The 20,513-nt window shown below is 52.6% G+C and overlaps 1 protein-coding gene across 3 annotated transcripts in view; it reads left to right on the top strand.

The window, feature by feature from the left end:
- The first annotated feature begins 1,114 nt into the window (after positions 1-1,114).
- Positions 1,115-20,513, top strand: part of MYO1B (myosin IB) — a 216,795-nt gene continuing 197,396 nt past the window's right edge. For all 3 annotated transcript variants that reach the window (XM_066577259.1, XM_066577258.1, XM_066577257.1), the window contains exon 1: positions 1,115-1,271. The gene's annotated coding sequence lies outside the window, so the exon portion shown is untranslated. The remainder of the gene's footprint in view (positions 1,272-20,513) is intronic.

Raw genomic sequence — 20,513 nt, 5'->3', positions numbered from 1 at the left:
CGGGCCTCAACGCCCCGAGAGACAAGGGTCACCCGGGCCTCAATGGCCCTGAGAGACAAGGGTCACCCGGTCCTCCACGGGCCTGAGAGACAAGGGTCACCCGGGCCTCCGCGGCCCCAAGAGTCATGGGTCACCCAGGCCTCCGCGGCCCCAAGAGTCATGGGTCACCCGGGGCTCTACCGCTCCGAGAGACAAGGGTCACCTGGGCCTCCACGGCCCTGAGAAACAAGGGTCACCCGGGCCCCCACGGCCCCAAGAGACAAGGGTCACCCGGCCCTGAGAGACAAGGGTCACCCGGCCCTTCACGGCCCGGAGAGACAAGGTCACCCAGCCCTTCACGGCCCCGAGAGACAAGGGTCACCCGGCCCTTCACGGCCCCCGAGTGAAAAGGGTCACCCGGGCCGCCACGGCTCCGAGAGACAAGGGTCACCCGGGCCGCCACGGCCCCGAGAGACAAGGGTCACTGGTGAGGGGGGATTACCTACAAACTCATGGAAAGACGAAGGCCCAACTAGTTCAGCCAACATAGTTCTCGTCACACGCCCCTAGAGCTGTTCTGATGCCCCCCCATGACCCTACTTGCCTTGGCAGCAGCTGCCTGACACTGGGTGCCACAGTTACGCTTACAGCTAGCTACAAATAGAAGTAAATACAATAACTCTTGTTATTTGTACAGCGCCAACTTATTCCACAGCATTTTCAGGTAATTTATGTATTGATATTTATGTATCATTGCTTATTATGCCGACCTCACAGGGATGAGTTGACCTTGAGACGGCTACCTGAACCTTGTGGGGATTGAGCTCACAACCTTCAGGTCATAGGTAAGGGTTTAGTGCTGCATACTGCTGCCCTAATGCTGTGCCCTGCACGGGGCTCCCCAGCAATGTTAGACTCTTTATACAAGCCTTGTAGTAACGACTGGGAATTTGTGTATAAAGAGTCTAACATTGACTTGCAGGAATGCTGCCTTCCAATAGATGGCGCTGTAGAGCTACGGTTCCACTCCTGGCTTCCCAGATCTCTCTGTGTCCAGTAGATGGCTCTGCACACACACTAGCTGCATGGGCCGGGGGAGTGGGGATGTAGAGGCGCTCCTCTCCCAATCCTGGCCTCTCCCTGCAGGATAGTGGCACAGCCGGAGGAAGTTCTGCTGCTCCATTCATTCCCAGGCTGCTGGCGGAGACAGACTGTAAGCTCTGTGGCCCAGCCTGCTGGGACTGGCTGGATACAAGCTCTCCTGTTAGAAGGTTCGGATCCGTCTCTGTAAGGTACGGCATTGGGTACTGCGGTGACTTGTAGAAGTTCTCGGACTGGGCTGTGCGGTAGCCATCTGACGTGGAGTAGCCGGCTGCTTCTATTGTGCGCTCCACGTGCCTCGGGGCTGGGATGGACATTTAAACCTGTCTGCTGGGCATGGAGGGCACAAGGGAGGTCCGCAGACAGGGGGGCATTACCCCTCCAGACCCCGGGGCGGACGCTTTATATACGAGCCTTTGTTTTCAGTGCAGAGCCGTGAATGTAGCGGGTGAGTTCCAGGATGTGCCGACTCTTCTGTCCGCGACCGTCGCCAGACACCACTGCGCTACGACTTGTCGGACGACCCCGTACCCACATGTTGGCGGTATTCCTCGCTCTTTGGTTTCAGCTGAGGGACATCCGGAGTTTTCAGACATTCCCAGTTTTTTTGTCTGTTTTCCGCCCGCTGCGTGCGAGCAGCCGTAACGCTCCTCGCCGCACGATGTGATCCGTAGAGATTGTAGGAAGCGTCTGACACAACACGTCTGCGCGCCGCCGGCAGAATCATGCGTGCGGATGGTCTGTGTGTGCTTCGCGGGCGAACACAGGCATATGAGTTGTGTCAGGAAATCTGTGCGCACGCGGGCTCCGCTGACGGACACGATAGGCCGCTGTCAGACGAGCGCGTCGTACCCATCCGTGACTCGTGACGCCGCGGCGTTGTGACAACTTTGTGTTTTCATCTCCACATTTATTTTCTAAGTAATAGTGATCTGTGTTTGGATAGAAAGTAATACCCAGCAGAGAAATGGCGCGCCGCACGCTTACACACGCAGCATGAAAAAGCGGGCCACGGGACCCGATACGTGGCTGTACATGGCTGCGTATCACTGACCGCAGAACACGCCGGAGAGCGGACAGTGCCTGCATCCTGCGAGTGGTTGGGACCTCTTACATGTGTGATGGTGGGGAGTCAGTATCTGCCCAGTGGTGGTGGGCCTCAGACACCGGGGGCTACAATGTCGGCCCGTAGAAGGGTGCCAGGACGGCCATTGTGGTTGCTTTGTTTGTGGCAGTTTGTTACGTCCACTTATTGGCAGGTCCAACACAGAACTGATTTGGCGAAACTTGGCAACCGTTGACATAAACCGGTGCGACACCATTTGAGTGAACGCTCGCTGCGGCGACTGACTAAACGTATCTACAAACCAGCCGGAGAGCAAAGATCAGCAGGGCCTGTTGTGGAGCGGATGTATTCCGGAACCAACGGAGGGCAACATGTTCAAAAAAGACACAGCCCATCAGCGTTGGCGAACGCCAAATCAATGCGCAGCTCCCGGCAAAGTTGTTGACTAGTCGTTGAAAGATAATTACCTGTTTAGACCAGATGATAATTAACCAACGACTATTTTTAGGTGAGCCGAAACAAAGCGACTGGTGCAGGAATTCTCGCCGATCGCCCGGTTGGCCGGCCCGTTTACACACGGCTGCCTCTTACATTGGCTCTATGAATGTCCTGCGTGGAGTCAGCTTTATAGAGCGAGGGCGACGGCGGTCAGCGGGTGTCTGAAGGTCGCTGATGATGCTGTCTGTTCTTATCTGTCCCCCATGACAGAACTGTTTGCTGGGAGCAGCCTTCAGTTGTGCCGTCTGCTCAGTTTTGTCTCCCGTTGGGCACGTTCACATGGGATATCAGGTCTGTGAAGGTCTGACAGATCTTGTATCCCGGACAGAACCAACACAATGCAGTTTTAGTTTTGCGTGGCTTTGTAGCGTTGGCCGAGGGAGCCGCTGCCAGGAGGGCTTGGCAGTCGCTGTATTGTGTGGCTCTGGCAGAGGGGGGCCGCGCCGCAGACAGTTTGCTGGAGGGGAAGGGTTTTGGAAGCGGCTGACATTGTTCACTGTAGATCTTGTTTTGCTTTCTTCTGATCACAGTGATAAAACTCAGTCCCGTCCGCCTTTAGCGTCTTCGGGCCCCGTCCGCCTTTAGCGTCGTCCGGGCCCCGTCCGCCTTTAGCGTCGTCCGGGCCCCGTCCGCCTTTAGCGTCGTCCGGGCCCCGTCCGCCTTTAGCGTCGTCCGGGCCCCGTCCGCCTTTAGCGTCGTCCGGGCCCCGTCCGCCTTTAGCGTCTTCTAGTTGTCTGTAGATGCTGGGAGAACAGGGTCCTTCCACTTCTAACTCATTGGTGCACACTGCGCCCCTCTGGTCCATAGAGGGGGTCTTGTACAGGTTTAAAGGCAGGGGCGGATTGTAAGCCAACGTGGCCCCATGTTGTAGGCGGGGCAGATACACGTCGAGAGATGTCACCCCTATACGGCGAGCACATTGCAGCGGACACCTACCGCCCAACTACTAGATGATGCCAACAGGGACGCCCCGTGGCCACATTCTACCGCCACATAATACCGATAATAACGCTGTACAAGGGCCAAACAATTCTGTGAGCGCATATACAAACCCCAATGCTATCGGCATCTAGCCGTCTATAGCCGCTCTACACGGGCCCTCTCCAGACTGTAGTTGTATCCAGTAATCACAGGTGACCACCTCATGTCATGTGATCACTGCGACCAATCCCTGGCCTCATCCAGCACTGAGGCTGGATTGGCCACAACAATCACATGAGGTAACCGTGCAATTTGGATGTTAGTGGGGTGACTGCAGCAGCTGAGAGAGGGGTGCAAGCTCTTTTGTAACTATTCTGTCTGTAAGCAGTATGTTGTAGAGCCAGAGGAGCCGAGCGGGCAAATATATATGGGGAAGATTCTGTAGAACCTGTACTTGTACTCATTTATATGTCTGCACATTCTAAGCTGAACAGTCCAGTGGGCGGAGCTGGCACTGACTGGCAGTATTCCCTGTGTGTACAGTCCAGTGGGCGGAGCTGGCACTGACTGGCAGTCTTCCCTGTGTGTACAGTCCAGTGGGCGGAGCTGGCACTGACTGTCAGTCTTCCCTGTGTGTACAGTCCAGTGGGCGGAGCTGGCACTGACTGTCAGTCTTCCCTGTGTTTACAGTCCAGTGGGCGGAGCTGGCACTGACTGGCAGTCTTCCCTGTGTTTAGTCCAGTGGGCGGAGCTGGCACTGATTGACAGTCTTCCCTGTGTTTACAGTCCAGTGGGCGGAGCTGGCAGCGACTGTCAGTCTTCCCTGTGTTTACAGTCCAGTAGGCGGAGCTGGCAGTGACTGTCGGTCTTCCCTGTGTTTACAGTCCAGTAGGCGGAGCTGGCAGTGACTGTCGGTCTTCCCTGTGTTTACAGTCCAGTAGGCGGAGCTGGCAGTGACTGTCAGTCTTCCCTGTGTGTACAGTCCAGTGGACGGAGCTGGCAGTGATTGACAGTCTTCCCTGTGTGTACAGTCCAGTGGGCGGAGCTGGCAGTGACTGGCAGTCTTCCCTGTGTGTACAGTCCAGTGGGCGGAGCTGGCAGTGACTGGCAGTCTTCCCTGTGTGTACAGTCCAGTGGGCGGAGCTGACAGTGACTGTCAGTCTTCCCTGTGTGTACAGTCCAGTGGGCGGAGCTGGCAGTGACTCACAGTCTTCTCTGTATGTACAGTCCAGTAGGCGGAGCTGGCAGTGACTCACAGTCTTCTCTGTATGTACAGTCCAGTGGGCAGAGCTAGCAGTGATGGGCAATCTTCTCTGTATGTACAGTCCAGTGGGCGGAGCTGGCAGTGACTAGCAGTCTTCCCTGTATGTACAGTCCAGTGGGCGGAGCTGGCAGTGATTGACAGTCTTCTCTGTATGTACAGTCCAGTAGGCGGAGCTGGCACTGACTCACAGTCTTCTCTGTATGTACAGTCCAGTGGGCAGAGCTGGCAGTGACTTTCAGTCTTCCCTGTGTGTGCAGTCCAGTGGGCAGAGCTGGCAGTGACTTTCAGTCTTCCCTGTGTGTGCAGTCCAGTGAGCGGAGCTGGCAGTGACTTTCAGTCTTCCCTGTGTGTGCAGTCCAGTGGGCGGAGCTGGCAGTGACTGTCAGTCTTCCCTGTGTTTACAGTCCAGCGGGCGGAGCTGGCAGTGACTTTCAGTCTTCCCTTTGTGTGCAGTCCAGTGGGCGGAGCTGGCAGTGACTTTCAGTCTTCCCTGTATTTACAGTCCAGTGGGCGGAGCTGGCAGTGACTTTCAGTCTTCCCTGTGTGTGCAGTCCAGTGGGCGGAGCTGGCAGTGACTTTCAGTCTTCCCTGTGTTTACAGTCCAGTGGGCGGAGCTGGCAGTGACTGTCAGTCTTCCCTGTGTGTATAGTCCAGTGGGCGGAGCTGGCAGTGATTGACAGTCTTCTCTGTGTACAGTCCAGTGGGCGGAGCTGACAGTGACTGGCAGTCTTCCCTGTGTGTACAGTCCAGTGGGCGGAGCTGACAGTGACTGTCAGTCTTCCCTGTGTGTACAGTTCAGTGGGCGGAGCTGGCAGTGATTGACAGTCTTCCCTGTCGGTACAGTCCAATGAGCGGAGCTGGCAGTGACTGTCAGTCTTCTCTGTATGTACAGTCCAGTAGGCGGAGCTGGCAGTGACTCAGTCTTCTCTGTATGTACAGTCCAGTGGGCGGAGCTAGCAGGGATGGGCAATCTTCTCTGTATGTACAGTCCAGTGGGCGGAGCTGGCAGTGACTAGCAGTCTTCCCTGTCTGTACAGTCCAGTGGGCGGAGCTGGCAGTGATTGACAGTCTTCTCTGTATGTACAGTCCAGTAGGCGGAGCTGGCCGTGACTCACAGTCTTCTCTGTATGTACAGTCCAGTAGGCGGAGCTGGCCGTGACTCACAGTCTTCTCTGTATGTACAGTCCAGTAGGCGGAGCTGGCAGTGACACAGTCTTCTCTGTATGTACAGTCCAGTAGGCGGAGCTGGCAGTGACTCACAGTCTTCTCTGTATGTACAGTCCAGTAGGCGGAGCTGGCCGTGACTCACAGTCTTCTCTGTATGTACAGTCCAGTAGGCGGAGCTGGCAGTGACTTTCAGTCTTCTCTGTATGTACAGTCCAGTGGGCGGAGCTGGCAGTGACTTTCAGTCTTCCCTGTGTGTACAGTCCAGTGGGCGGAGCTGGCAGTGACTTTCAGTCTTCCCTGTGTGTACAGTCCAGGGCGCGGAGCTGGCAGTGTCTTCCGCATGGGTACAGTCCAATGGGCGGAGTTGAGTGGTTGACAATCTTCCGCATGGGTACAGTCCAGTGGGCGGAGCTGGCAGTGGTTGACCAATCTTCCGCATGGGTACAGTCCAGTGGGCGGAGCTGGCAGTGGTTGACAATCTTCCGCATGGGTACAGTCCAGTGGGCGGAGCTGGCAGTGGTTGACCATCTTCCGCATGGGTACAGTCCAGTGGGTGGAGCTGGCAGTGGTTGACCATCCTCCGCATGGGTACAGTCCAGTGGGCGGAGCTGGCAGTGGTTGACCATCTTCCGCATGGGTACAGTCCAGTGAGCAGTCCCGCTCGGAGCGCAAGGTGATTACTTAACATTTGAGCGATCACCTTGCCCTGTAAATGCACACAAGATAATCCTTGTGTCTAACTGGGCCTTAACGAGCACGGAGTGCTAATGAGGTTGTTGGGGTTGATAAGTGAGTGCTTTTGAATTCCGCTAGCTAGATGTTTCCCCGAAGCCCCTTCCTGTCTCCTTCTGTCTGTCTAGCGAGCTGCTCCTTCCCACACTGACCTTCGCCTTTGCTCTGCGAATGGACGTTCTGTACGTTATTGACACGAGGAGGCAGAAGGTGGGAGAGCATGCGCTGGTCTTATCTTCTGCTCCGCGCAGCCGCTGATAACATTCCTCCTGTTGCTCTGCAGCGACGGTTCGGGGCTCAGATCCACCCACAGGCGACATCTGCAAGGAGTTTGTATGCTTCTCCGTTCAGAACAAACCTGAGCTTCATTAGTAGAGATGAGCGAGCATACTCGCTAAGGACAATTACGTGATCGAGCATTGCCCTTAGCGAGTACCTGCCCGCTCGGAAAAAAAGGTTAGGCGGCTGGCAGGGAGCAGCGGGGGAGAGCGGGGAGGAACAGAGGGGAGATCTCTCTCTCCCTCTGTCCCCCTCCCCCCCCCCCCCCACTCCCCCCTGCTCACTGCCGCAACTCATCGCTCACCCGCGCCAGCAGCCGAAAGTTTCTTCCGAGTGGGCAGGTACTCGCTAAGGACAATGTTCGATGGAGTAATTGTCCTTTCCGAGTATGCTCGCTCATCTCTATTAATTACCCGTTTAATCCGCGGAAGTGGTGTGGCCCGCGAACTGGCCTTGGGTGCACAAAAAGTACAGTACTGTGCGCAGACACGTGCACATCTACCTCCTCAACCTCATTGAGTATACACTTGTGTGTACAGCGCTGAAAGCTGACCGCTGGCCGCCCGGGTTGATAATGCCGCCACAGCTTCCATTAAATTCAATGCAGTACCAAAACAGGCCACTGCAACATGTACAGCGCTGTTTGCCTCCAGCTCCACAACCTGGCAGTGGGACAGATACTGGCTGACCCACACATCCTATCCTAAGGCCAGCTCATCCATAGGTCAGACCTGGACAACCTGCAAGACGGGAGAGTTTATTACCTGCCATTGTTATTGACCCTCCAACAGTCCAGAAAGGCCGCTGTAATATAACTACCTAATGCACAGACTGTTCTCTGATTGGTCAGCTTGGATCATGTGAGCTGTGCTGGCCAATCGGTGAGCAGGTCTAGCACTACCAATGCACTGTGCTGACTATGTAGTCTGAAGATTGTGTCAAACATCTTGGATAGCCAAAAATCAGTTTTGGAAGCAGCGGATGAGAGGTAGGTTGGTAGAGAGGAGCAGCAGTAGGTGGTCGTGCCACGCTCTCCTCCGGGAACACAATGTTGATCAGGATCTGGAGCGATGCTCGAATTTGCGCACCTTCCCAAATGACTGAGGTACAAGGCTCACGCTGAGGAGCTGGCATGGTAGAACTTGTCATGGTGGCTCTACCAGACTCCTCCTCGGGACGCATGAAAGTACCGCTAGGCCTCTTCCAGGCAACGCTGGGACAGCCATTACCTGTATAGGTGTGTAGTCGACTGTAGACATTGTCACTCGTGACGCCACCGTTCCTTCTCACCGATGATCTCTTCGGAGGTAGAAATAAAGAGTCCACACACAATTGTACTTGGAGAAACTCGATCACTGGGAACAGGCAGTGACCGGTGAACTCTCCTTGAATCTTTGCAGAATACGGCTTACTCGCCCGTACAGGTAGAGACCGTTTGTACTGACGGTCAGGAAGGAAGGGCCCAGGATGACACTGGGCCTACAGCTGCTCTCTGCAGGGCTCCCCTCCTGGACACACACCCTCTGGGCTGCAGGATAACGCCGCGTGGGACACAGCACTCTGCAGACACTCGAGAATTGATGGCTGCACGGCAGACTCCGTTTCTTCTCTCTCTCAGAGGTGGTTCCTGGCATGGAAGGCCCTGGGATACCTTTCCTCCTCTCCCATCACTTCACCACATGAGGGTTGAAGGTACCCCCACATGGCCGGCACGCCACTCCTAACTGTTGAAGGAGAAGGACCCAAGACAGAAGACCACGCCTAGCTCTCAATCATATATATATATTCATCCGACATCACGTGACTAGACAGACTTGATACTTTCCCAGACACTTTCAGACATTAACCTCTCGCATGCTGCAGCTGTGCAATACACATAACAGAAGACAAGACACTTTGCACAGCGCCTCCACATGGAAGGCATGGCACGTGTGACAATTATGGAGGGGTCACTACAACTGTAAAGGAGGACTCGTTACGCGTCTCGTTCCCATGCCCGTCTTGCTTTTCCTGCTGCTTTCTGTTCTCGGTGGGTCGCCATCTTCTAATTATCTTCTAGGTGTTAAAATACTTATTAATCGCCATTTCTTTTACGCTTCCGACATCTTGGCTCAACTTTTCTTGGTAAAACGCATCGAGCCGGTAAATAGAGATGAGCGAGCGCGCTCGGATACAGCAGTTACTCGAGAGGAGCGATGCTCGCTCATCTCTGCCGGTAAACATGCTTAAAGTAAGCTTTCTGTGCGGACTTGTGGGTCCGTTCGCATCAGCGAGGGTCGTTCGGCGCCTCCGTCGCTGATCCCTACTTGGAAACAGGATAAAATAGTGCAGCAAGCTGCAGCATATAGTCCTGTGGGGCATAATGGAATTGTGGAATCTGTGCGTGTCGCTCTCGTGGGCGATTCGCAGTTCAGTCAGCCCATAGACAGTCATTGGGCATTCGCAGGTAATTAAATCCCTACGGACGCCATTTTTCCTGATTTGCGGATCGCAGGCGCAGTATAAAAATCAGTATGGTCCTTTTTCTTCCATTGAAGTCAATGGAAGCCGTCCGATCCGCGGCAGAGATGCAGCTGACATTGCGGATGTGCTGCGCATTCGAGGGAAAGCATATAATTAAAAAAAATAAGCCCTGCGCGCATTCGCCATACAGAAGAAAGAACGTCCGGCGGGACGGAGGAGACCCGCTCGGCAGCCCGACAGGTAAAAAGATGTCCATGGCTGCAGCAGGAGTGGAGTCTGCGCGCCGTGGGCAGGAGGCCTGTAAATGCTGGCTGGAGAGACCCCCACTCTGGTCAGCAGGGTACTCCCCCCCCCAGTACTGCTGGTCGTTATCACACAGCCGGAACGCCCTCCATTGTTTCCCTCATTAAGAAAAGTCTTTGTTTAAAGGTGACACCAAATTTCCATCTTTACACAAGAGATCTTTACAGCCAGAGATTAACGAGCTCCAGGGAAACAATGGGAGCTGCTTGTCCCCCTCCCCCACAGATGACCTACCTGCAGGCAGCCCCGCTCCTACTGACCTTCCCTACACGTTGGGCCATTTACACGGAACAATTAGTGTTAAGTGTAAATGTGCACAAATCGCTGGCTTATCGTTCCGTGTAAACGCTCCCTGCTCAGTGCTTCCCGTAGGAGAAGTGGACAAGCAGCCAGTGGCGAAACTCCGTGTAAACGCTCCACTTTTAGTGCTTCCCGTAAGAGGAGAAGCGGACGAGCAGCAAGTGGTGAGACTCCGTGTAAACGCTCCACTTTTAGTGCTTCCCGTAAGAGGAGAAGCGGACGAGCAGCCAGTGGCGAGAATCCGCGTAAACGTTCCCCGCTCAGCACTTCCTGTAGGAGGAGAAGCGGACGGCAGCCAGTGGCGAGACTCCGTGTAAACGCTCCACTTTTAGTGCTTCCCGTAGGAGGAGAAGGGGACGAGCAGCCAGTGGCGAGACTCCGTGTAAACGCTCCCCGCTCAGCGCTTCCCGTAGGAGGAGAAGCGGATGTGCAGCCAATGGCGAGACTCCGTGTAAACGCTCCCTGCTCAGCGCTTCCAATAGGAGGAGAAGCAGACGAGCAGCCAGTGGCGAGACTCCGTGTAAACGCTCCACTTTTAGTGCTTCCCGTAGGAGGAGAAGGGGACGAGCAGCCAGTGGCGAGACTCCGTGTAAACGCTCCCTGCTCAGCGCTTCCCGTAGGAGGAGAAGCGGACGTGCAGCCAGTGGCGAGACTCCGTGTAAACGCTCCCTGCTCAGCGCTTCCAATAGGAGGAGAAGCAGACGAGCAGCCAGTGGCGAGACTCCGTGTAAACGCTCCACTTTTAGTGCTTCCCGTAGGAGGAGAAGGGGACGAGCAGCCAGTGGCGAGACTCCGTGTAAACGCTCCCTGCTCAGCGCTTCCCGTAGGAGGAGAAGCGGACGTGCAGCCAGTGGCGAGACTCCGTGTAAACGCTCCCTGCTCAGCGCTTCCCGTAGGAGGAAAAGCGGACGAGCAGCCAGTGGCGAGACTCCGTGTAAACGCTCCACTTTTAGTGCTCACGGTAGGAGGAGTAGGGGACGAGCAGCAAGTGGCGAGACTCCGTGTAAACTTTCCACTTTTAGTGCTTCCCGTAGGAGGAGAAGCGGACGAGCAGCCAGTGGCGAGAATCCGTGTAAACGTTCCCCGCTCAGCGCTTCCTGTAGGAGGAGAAGCAGACGGCAGCCAGTGGCGAGACTCTGTGTAAACGCTCCACTTTTAGTGCTTCCCGTAGGAAGAGAAGGGGACGAGCAGCCAGTTGCGAGACTCCGTGTAAACACTCCCTGCTCAGCGCTTCCCGTAGGAGGAGAAGCGGATGTGCAGCCTGTGGCGAGACTCCGTGTAAACGCTCCACTTTTAGTGCTTCCCGTAGGAGGAGAAGGGGACGAGCAGCCAGTGGCGAGACTCCGTGTAAACACTCCCTGCTCAGCGCTTCCCGTAGGAGGAGAAGCGGATGTGCAGCCAGTGGCTAGAATCCGTGTAAACGTTTCCCGCTCAGCACTTCCTGTAGGAGGAGAAGCGGACGAGCAGCCAGTGGCGAGACTCCGTTTAAACGCTCCCTGCTCAGCGCTTCCCGTAGGAGGAGAAGCAGACGTGCAGCCAGTGGCGAGACTACGTGTAAACGCTCCCTGCTCAGCGCTTCCCGTAGGAGGAGAAGCGGACGAGCAGCCAGTGGCGAGACTCCGTGTAAACGCTCCCTGCTCAGCGCTTCCTGTAGGAGCAGAAGCGGAGGAGCAGCCAGTGGCGAGACTCCGTGTAAACACTACACTTTTAGTGCTTCCCGTAGGAGGAGAAGGGGAGGGGCAGCCAGTGGTGAGACTCTGTGTAAACGCTCCACTTTTAGTGCTTCCCGTAGGAGTAGAATGGGACGAGCAGCAAGTGGCGAGACTCCGTGTAAACGCTCCCCGCTCAGCGCTTCCTGTAGGAGGAGAAGGGGAGGGGCAGCCAGTGGTGAGACTCCGTGTAAACGCTCCACTTTTAGTGCTTCCCGTAGGAGGAGAAGGGGACGAGCAGCCAGTGGCGAGACTCCATGTAAACGCTCCCTGCTCATCGCTTCCCGTAGGAGGAGAAGCAGACGAGCAGCCAGTGGCGAGACTCCGTGTAAACGCTCCCTGCTCAGCACCTCCTGTAGGAGGAGAAGCGGACGTGCAGCCAGTGGCGAGACTCCGTGTAAACGCTCCCCGCTCAGCGCTTCCCGTAGGAGGAGAAGCAGACGTGCAGCCAGTGGCGAGACTCCGTGTAAACGCTCCCTGCTCAGCACCTCCTGTAGGAGGAGAAGCGGACGTGCAGCCAGTGGCGAGACTCCGTGTAAACGCTCCCCGCTCAGCGCTTCCCGTAGGAGGAGAAGCAGACGTGCAGCCAGTGGCGAGACTCCGTGTAAACGCTCCCTGCTCAGCGCTTTCCGTAGGAGGAGAAGCGGACGTGCAGCTAGTGGCGAGACTCCGTGTAAACGCTCCCCTTTTAGTGCTTCCCGTAGGAGGAGAAGGGGACGAGCAGCCAGTGGCGAGACTCCTTGTAAACGCTTACCGCACAGCGCTTCCCGTAGGAGGAGAAGCAGACGAGCAGCTAGTGGCGAGACTCCGTGTAAACGCTCCCTGCTCAGCACTTGCTGTAGGAGGAGAAGCGGACGTGCAGCCAGTGGCGAGACTCCGTGTAAACGCTCCCTGCTCAGCACTTGCTGTAGGAGGAGAAGCGGACGTGCAGCCAGTGGCGAGACTCCGTGTAAATGCTCCCCGCTCAGCGCTTTCGGTAGGAGGAGAAGCGGACGTGCAGCCAATGGCGAGACTCCGTCTAAACGCTCCCTGCTCAGCGCTTCCCGTAGGAGGAGAAGCGGACGAGCAGCCAGTGGCGAGACTCCGTGTAAACACTCCACTTTTAGTGCTTCCCGTAGGAGGAGAAGGGGACGAGCAGCCAGTGGCGAGACTCCATGTAAACACACCCTGCTCATCGCTTCCCGTAGGAGGAGAAGCAGACGTGCAGCCAGTGGCGAGACTACGTGTAAACGCTGCCTGCTCAGCGCTTCCCGTAGGAGAAGAAGCGGACGAGCAGCCAGTGGCGAGACTCCGTGTAAACGCTCCCTGCTCAGCACTTGCTCTAGGAGGAGAAGCGGACATGCAGCCAGTGGCGAGACTCCGTGTAAACGCTCCGATTTTAGTGCTTCCCATGGGAGGAGAAGGGGACGAGCAGCCAGTGGCGGACTCCGTGTAAACGCTCCCCGCTCAGTGCTTCCCGTAGGAGGAGAAGCAGACGTGCAGCAAGTGGCGAGACTCCGTGTAAACGCTCCCTGCTCAGCGCTTCCCGTAGGAAGAGTAGCGGACGGGCAGCCAGTGGCGAGACTCCGTGTAAACGCTCCCTGCTCAGCGCTTCCCGTAGGAGGAGAAGCGGACGAGCAGCTAGTGGCGAGACTCCGTGTAAATGCTCCCCTTTTAGTGCTTCCCGTAGGAGAAGAAGCGGACGAGCAGCCAGTGGCGAGACTCCGTGTAAACGCTCCCTGCTCAGCGCTTCCCGTAGGAGGAGAAGCGGACGAGCAGCTAGTGGCGAGACTCCGTGTAAATGCTCCCCTTTTAGTGCTTCCCGTAGGAGGAGAAGCGGACGAGCAGCCGGTGGCGAGACTCCGTGTAAACGCTCCCCGCTCAGCTAGTCGAGCAGCCGTTTGTCACATTGGTTGGTATATATTATACGACAATCAAGCTGCGCTGTGATTGGTTGTTATGTATTATACCGCTGAGGTAACATGAAAGCTGCTCTGTGATTGGTTGTTATGTATTATACTGAGGTAACATGAAAGCTGCGCTGTGATTGGTTGTTATATATTATACCGCTGAGGTAACATGAAAGCTGTGCTGTGATTGGTTGTTATATATTATACTGAGGTAACATGAAAGCTGTGCTGTGATTGGTTGTTATATATTATACTGAGGTAACATGAAAGCTGCTCTGTGATTGGTTGTTATATATTATACTGAGGTAACATGAAAGCTGCGCTGTGATTGGTTGTTATATATTATACTGCTGAGGTAACATGAAAGCTGCGCTGTGATTGGTTGTTATATATTATACTGAGGTAACATGAAAGCTGCTCTGTGATTGGTTGTTATATATTATACTGAGGTAACATGAAAGCTGCTCTGTGATTGGTTGTTATATATTATACTGAGGTAACATGAAAGCTGCGCTGTGATTGGTTGTTATATATTATACTGCTGAGGTAACATGAAAGCTGCGCTGTGATTGGTTGTTATATATTATACTGAGGTAACATGAAAGCTGCACTGTGATTGGTTGTTATATATTATACCGCTGAGGTAACATGAAAGCTGTGCTGTGATTGGTTGTTATATATTATACCGCTGAGGTAACATGAAAGCTGTGCTGTGATTGGTTGCTATATATTATAATGAGGTAACATGAAAGCTGTGCTGTGATTGGTTGTTATAATACTGAGGTAACATGAAAGCTGCGCTGTGATTGGTTGTTATATATTATACTGAGGTAACATGAAAGCTGCACTGTGATTGGTTGTTATATATTATACTGAGGTAACATGAAAGCTGCTCTGTGATTGGTTGTTATATATTATACTGAGGTAACATGAAAACTGTGCTGTGATTGGTTGTTATATATTATACTGCTGAGGTAACATGAAAGCTGTGCTGTTATTGGTTGTTATATATTATACTGAGGTAACATGAAAGCTGTGCTGTGATTGGTTGTTATAATACTGAGGTAACATGAAAGCTGTGCTGTGATTGGTTGTTATATATTATACCGCTGAGGTAACATGAAAGCTGCGCTGTGATTGGTTGCTATATATTATACTGCTGAGGTAACATGAAAGCTGTGCTGTGATTGGTTGTTATATATTATACTGAGGTAACAGAAAAGCTGCGCTGTGATTGGTTGTTATATATTATACTAAGGTAACATGAAAGCTGTGCTGTGATTGGTTGTTATATATTATACTGACGTAACATGAAAGCTGCGCTGTGATTGGTTGTTATATATTATACTGAGGTAACATGAAAGCTGTGCTGTGATTGGTTGTTATATATTATACTGCTGAGGTAACATGAAAGCTGCTCTGTGATTGGTTGTTATATTATACTGCTGAGGTAACATGAAAGCTGCGCTGTGATTGGTTGTTATATATTATACTGCTGACGTAACATGAAAGCTGCACTCTGATTGGTTGTTATATATTATACTGCTGAGGTAACATGAAAGTTGTGCTTTGATTGGTTGTTATATATTATACTGAGGTAACATGAAAGCTGCGCTGTGATTGGTTGTTATATATTATACTGCTGAGGTAACATGAAAGCTGCGCTGTGATTGGTGGTTCTATATTATACTGAGGTAACAGGAAAGCTGCGCTGTGATTGGTTGTTATAGATTATACTGACGTAACATGAAAGCTGCGCTGTGATTGGTTGTTATATATTATACTGAGGTAACCTGAAAGCTGTACTGTGATTGGTTGTTATATATTATACTGAGGTAACAGGAAAGCTGCGCTGTGATTGGTTGTTATATATTATACCGCTGAGGTAACATGAAAGCTGCGCTGTGATTGGTTGTTGTATATTATACTGCTGAGGTAACATGAAAGCTGCGCTGTGATTGGTTGTTGTATATTATACTGCTGAGGTAACATGAAAGCTGCACTGTAATTGGTTGTTATATATTATACCGCTGAGGTAACATGAAAGCTGCGCTGTGATTGGTTGTTATATATTATACTGAGGTAACATGAAAACTGCGCTGTGATTGGTAGTTATATATTATACTGAGGTAACATGAAAGCTGCGCTGTGATTGGTTGTTATATATTATACTGCTGAGGTAACATGAAAGCTGCGCTGTGATTGGTTGTTATATATTATACCGCTGAGGTAACATGAAAGCTGCGCTGTGATTGGTTGTTATATATTATACTGAGGTAACATGAAAGCTGCGCTGTGATTGGTTGTTATATATTATACCGCTGAGGTAACATGAAAGCTGTGCTATGATTGGTTGTTGTATATTATACTGAGGTAACATGGAATCTGCGCTGTGATTGGTGTAAACAGCAGTCTGTCAGTACTGAACGGCTATTATGTTAAGTCAATGGAGAAGGGAGGGTGGGAGCGAGGAGAGACATCTCCTGCAGCCGTCCTGCTGTGAGCCAGCGATTCCAGCTCCCCTGCAGCAGCACCACAGCGGGTATGTGCAGTGACAAGGGGCGGGCATCGTTTGCCCGACCTTCGTGTCATGTCCTGTGAGAGACGCCATCTTTATAACAGGCTAGCGTTAGGCCAACTTGTTACACATAAATCCTGTTTGTGACTACCAACTGTAACCGCAGCAGAGGACAGGGCCAGTAATACTCAGGATGAGGGGGGTGGTAGTTGTCCACACACCGGCTATCATACACGGCAGATGAATCAGCCCGGACAAGTGTATCTTACCTCGGGTCCTCCAATGGTGGAGGCCCGCTAAACTTCACTAGTGACTGTTAAACATGATGCAACGGACTTCAGCAGGGAGCAGGACCTCGTACATATTCAGCAATACTCGGCATGAGCGTCAGTCGCCACAGGATGGCAGTAATGATCACCCCGCTGTCATAGACTTCAGCAGGCGTGGGTGTCAGTTACTGGTGTACCACCATACAATGATCGCATAGGAATCATCAAGCATACTTGGAATTCTCTTCAGAGGTGCGGTAGACTTCTACACCCATCCTGTTGTCACCAGCCGGGGTAGTTACTTACATGGGCTCACCAGCCGGGGTAGTTACTTACATGGGCTCTCTTGTGATGGGACTTTTTGTGGAAGAAACATTTAGGCTCACTCACTCCCATGTGCTTCACATCCGGTCCGGCGGTCTCTCCTTCTCCTCCATCTTCAGCTGCACAAGAGCTGATGGTGCCCTCATGCCCTCTATGGTTGCAAACCCTCAGATGGTAGATGGGTGCTCCTCAGCCGGGAAGATGGATCACTGAACTCCCTCCTGGAACCCAATCACTCCTACTTATAGGTTCATGCACACCAGGTCACATGACCCTGAAAGATGGATACATTCAACCTGCAGCCAAGATCACAGGCACTGATTTTAATGGAGTTAACCCTTCAGACGCTGCAGCTGTGCAACACACATACAGAAAATAGACCTGGAAGTTCTCACAGTGCATCCACATAAGAGAGACCTGTAGGACAATTATGGAGGGGTCCAGGATGACGGTCGGGGGCACTGCACTCGTCCCGTCTAAATGGGCCTTTAGATTGGGGCTAATAAGCAGTCCTGAAACACAAATGCCCAGCGCTCAGTCTGACTCTTCCAGTGGGAGTTACTTGTTGGACGTAGAATCCATTGGTGAAAGCTAATTTGGGGGTGCTGCATTAAAATTCAGGCAAGGCAAAAAATGCAAATCAAGTCGCCGAGACAACCACATTTCAGGAATTGTTTAGCCTATAAGCTTCTCCAGGTGGAGACTTTGCACCCAGTGTCCTGTCATGTCCACCGGTGGTCCAGCTTGTGCGCGAGGCTGCAACAGACAGACATTAACAGATATATAGATGATTACCCATTTTAGTTCCTTGGTTCATAAGTAAATACTGTGCTGCTTTGTAACTCCCTCCGCTGCGTTGTATCCTGAATCTGCGTCACAATACCACCACCGGCCACATTTCCATACCGCAGATACCGTGTAATCGGCGTGACTGTCGCTACCTCACAGTACTCTGACGGCTGCAAAGGGATTAAATCAGCATTTATTATTAATTAAAACCTGATAGAGAAACAGTAAATGATTTTTATTTATATGTAGATACAAAACTGTGAGTTATAAGAGGCCGTTTGTGATGACGCAAACTGCGTGTAAAAGTCCAGGTAGACGTTGTGTAACCTTTGTAAATACATGTCAGAACCCTGAACTAACCTCTGAGCTTTACCTGTGTACCTGCCACCCCGGCCCTCACACCACAGGGGCCCGCAGGATCCAACATGAACGGTGAGCAAAGCCTTAGAGCTTCATAAAGAGGGCTAAAACTAAGAATTGACAGAATGACCCATTTCATGCCATTTCTAACGGTGGATGTCATGGGATCTTCCCTCTAGCTTCATGCACAGGGTGTCACCTTGACGCGTCCTCATCCGTCTTGGTGTTGGGTTTAGCCCCGATGAAGTGACGGTATGACTCGAGGGGTTAATAAAGAATGAACATGGTAATAGTCAAGTATTAAGAAGAATTAGTATATTTGTCAGCACTGAGGCTGGACTGTAATACTCCACTCTCCTGTCTGAGTTGGCTGTAATGTGTGATGATGCATAATGAAACTCGATCCAAAGAGGTCTATGTATGTGTGTGATATATAGTGTCCCGGAATAGCACCTGCACCCCTCCATAATTGTCATACATGTCTGTCTTATTTGGATGCACTGTGCAAATCTGTCCTGTCTATTTTCTGTATGTGTGCTGCACAGCTGCAGCATCTGAAGGGTTAACTCCCCCAAAATCATTGCCTGTCAGCTCTGCTGCTGAATCTGTGTTAGAGTATGGTTCCATCTTACCTGCAGCAGGGACTAACACGGAGCCGCATGGAAGCACCTTTAGCTTCCATGTTGGTAAAGATGGAGGAAGAAGAGTGACTACCCATAGCACACAGAGAGTGGATGCGAGAGGAGTGAGTCCCTTCCAGAGAGAGAGCACATTTCCCCAGTCCACTAAATCAGGTACCTGTTCACACTACAGGCATTTTTCCTTTGGCCATTCGCATTGGGATCACCACACAGAGGTACGTAATTGTGACCCCCACGCAGATGATGTGCGGGGTGCATCTAGGCTAAGCCTTTCTTCAGTAATTGTCTGCCAGAGTGTATGTGGAGAGGGTACTGTTGTACCTTGACACCACCGGAAGCTAGGGGTTTGATAAGGTTAGCATGGAAGAAATCCCCTGCCACGCCCCTTGCTTCCAATTGGTTAGCAGCAGCGAAAAAGTAATACAGGCTCTTTGACTTGGGTGCTCCTCACGCTGATAGCCGCTGCTGGATTGTGAAGGTGCCGCTCCTGAGGACCTTGTGGCATAATGTCCCCAGCTGCCCCACAGCTGTCACTCACCCCCGGCCCTCTGCCTACTGCCGTCGGAGCTCGTTGCTCCTGCATTGGCAGTGTCGCCGGCACTGTGGTTATTATTCCTCCTGCTTCTGAGCCGGCAAAGCGCCGCAGTACAGGGTCCCGGTAGCAGCATGAATGGATGCCTGTTGTTGCTGCCATCTGCGTCACGGAACAGGTGCCCCGCTGAAAGTTCCGCAGCTCCCTGCATCCCGACCCCCTGCCGCTACCAGGCTGGTCAGGTGCTCCGCTGACTTTTGCCGCTGTTCTGAGGACAGCACTTGGGGGACTAAACACGCCCCCAGCTGACCACAAGCTGGGGGCGTTAATATTTGTTAAGACTGCTGTATTATGTCACCACCCCTAACTTCTGGTGGTGACATAATACAGCAGTACCAGTGGAGAGACCCCTACCTTTTACCTCCTCTGGAGTATACCCAATTTCCAGGACTGGTGACCTATAGATAACGTGGACTATAGGGCCGCATTGTTCTGTGTTTTCCTCCCAACCTCTGAGATTCTGCCTGTAACTTTATGCAAATGAATGATACCTGTAATTGCCTATTGTTTCTCGTCTATTCAAGTAAGGTTTTACCAGGCCTCGGCCGTTCCTGAGGACCTGCGGTGCGATGCACTTGTCCGGTGTTTATTACTCCTCCGCATAGAGTACCGGCGTGGTAATGGTGGCATCGCGACCTGATGCAGGATCTTTACCCAAATGAAGATGTACCGATGGACTGTGGTATGTGAGGAGCAAACGGACGGATGAGCATGATCTTTGATACGTTTTACTGGGCCGACCAGTTGTTGGTGCCGCCTCTCCGTCTACTCTCTGGCTCTGCTGTACATTTAAGGCACTTTTATACCTACGTCAGTATTTTGCATCAGTGGTTGTCAGCTAACGTTAGTACTAGAGACAGTAATGGAAAGATTTGCATGTCCTTTGTGTTTGGTTTTAAATGCTAACCAAGATAGGCAAGTGTGGATGAGGCCTTACTGTGTGTAACGACTGCTAGAAATGTCCGCGGTGGGGGGTGAGGGGCATCCAGCGGAGATTAAAACAAGTAATTCCACACTTTTGCTACAGTTTGTCTGCCGCTGGATTTCTTTATTACTCGAGTGTATTTATAGCGTGTATTATTGTAACTTGACACCACCGGAAGCTAGGGGTTTGACAGGGCTTTCATGGAGGAACACCCCCTGTCACACTCCTAGCTTCCGATTGGCTCAATAATACCGCTGCTGTCAGATTACTGTCTCCGTTGCAGTTTCCCCCTTGTTTACACCGCTGCTCCTGGCTGCTTAGTGTCCCCGACGCTGTGCTGCCCTCCTGCCAGTTTCACCCTTCCGCCGCTGTCTGACTGGCCGCCAGAGCTCCTGCCAGTCACTCCTCTCGCTGGGCCTTGTAG

This window comes from Eleutherodactylus coqui, chromosome 8 (genome assembly GCF_035609145.1).
Source record: "Eleutherodactylus coqui strain aEleCoq1 chromosome 8, aEleCoq1.hap1, whole genome shotgun sequence".
Lineage (NCBI taxonomy): Eukaryota > Metazoa > Chordata > Amphibia > Anura > Eleutherodactylidae > Eleutherodactylus > Eleutherodactylus coqui.
The sequence above is the reverse complement of the archived record's forward strand: the minus strand, read 5'-3'. Positions and strand labels throughout refer to the sequence as shown.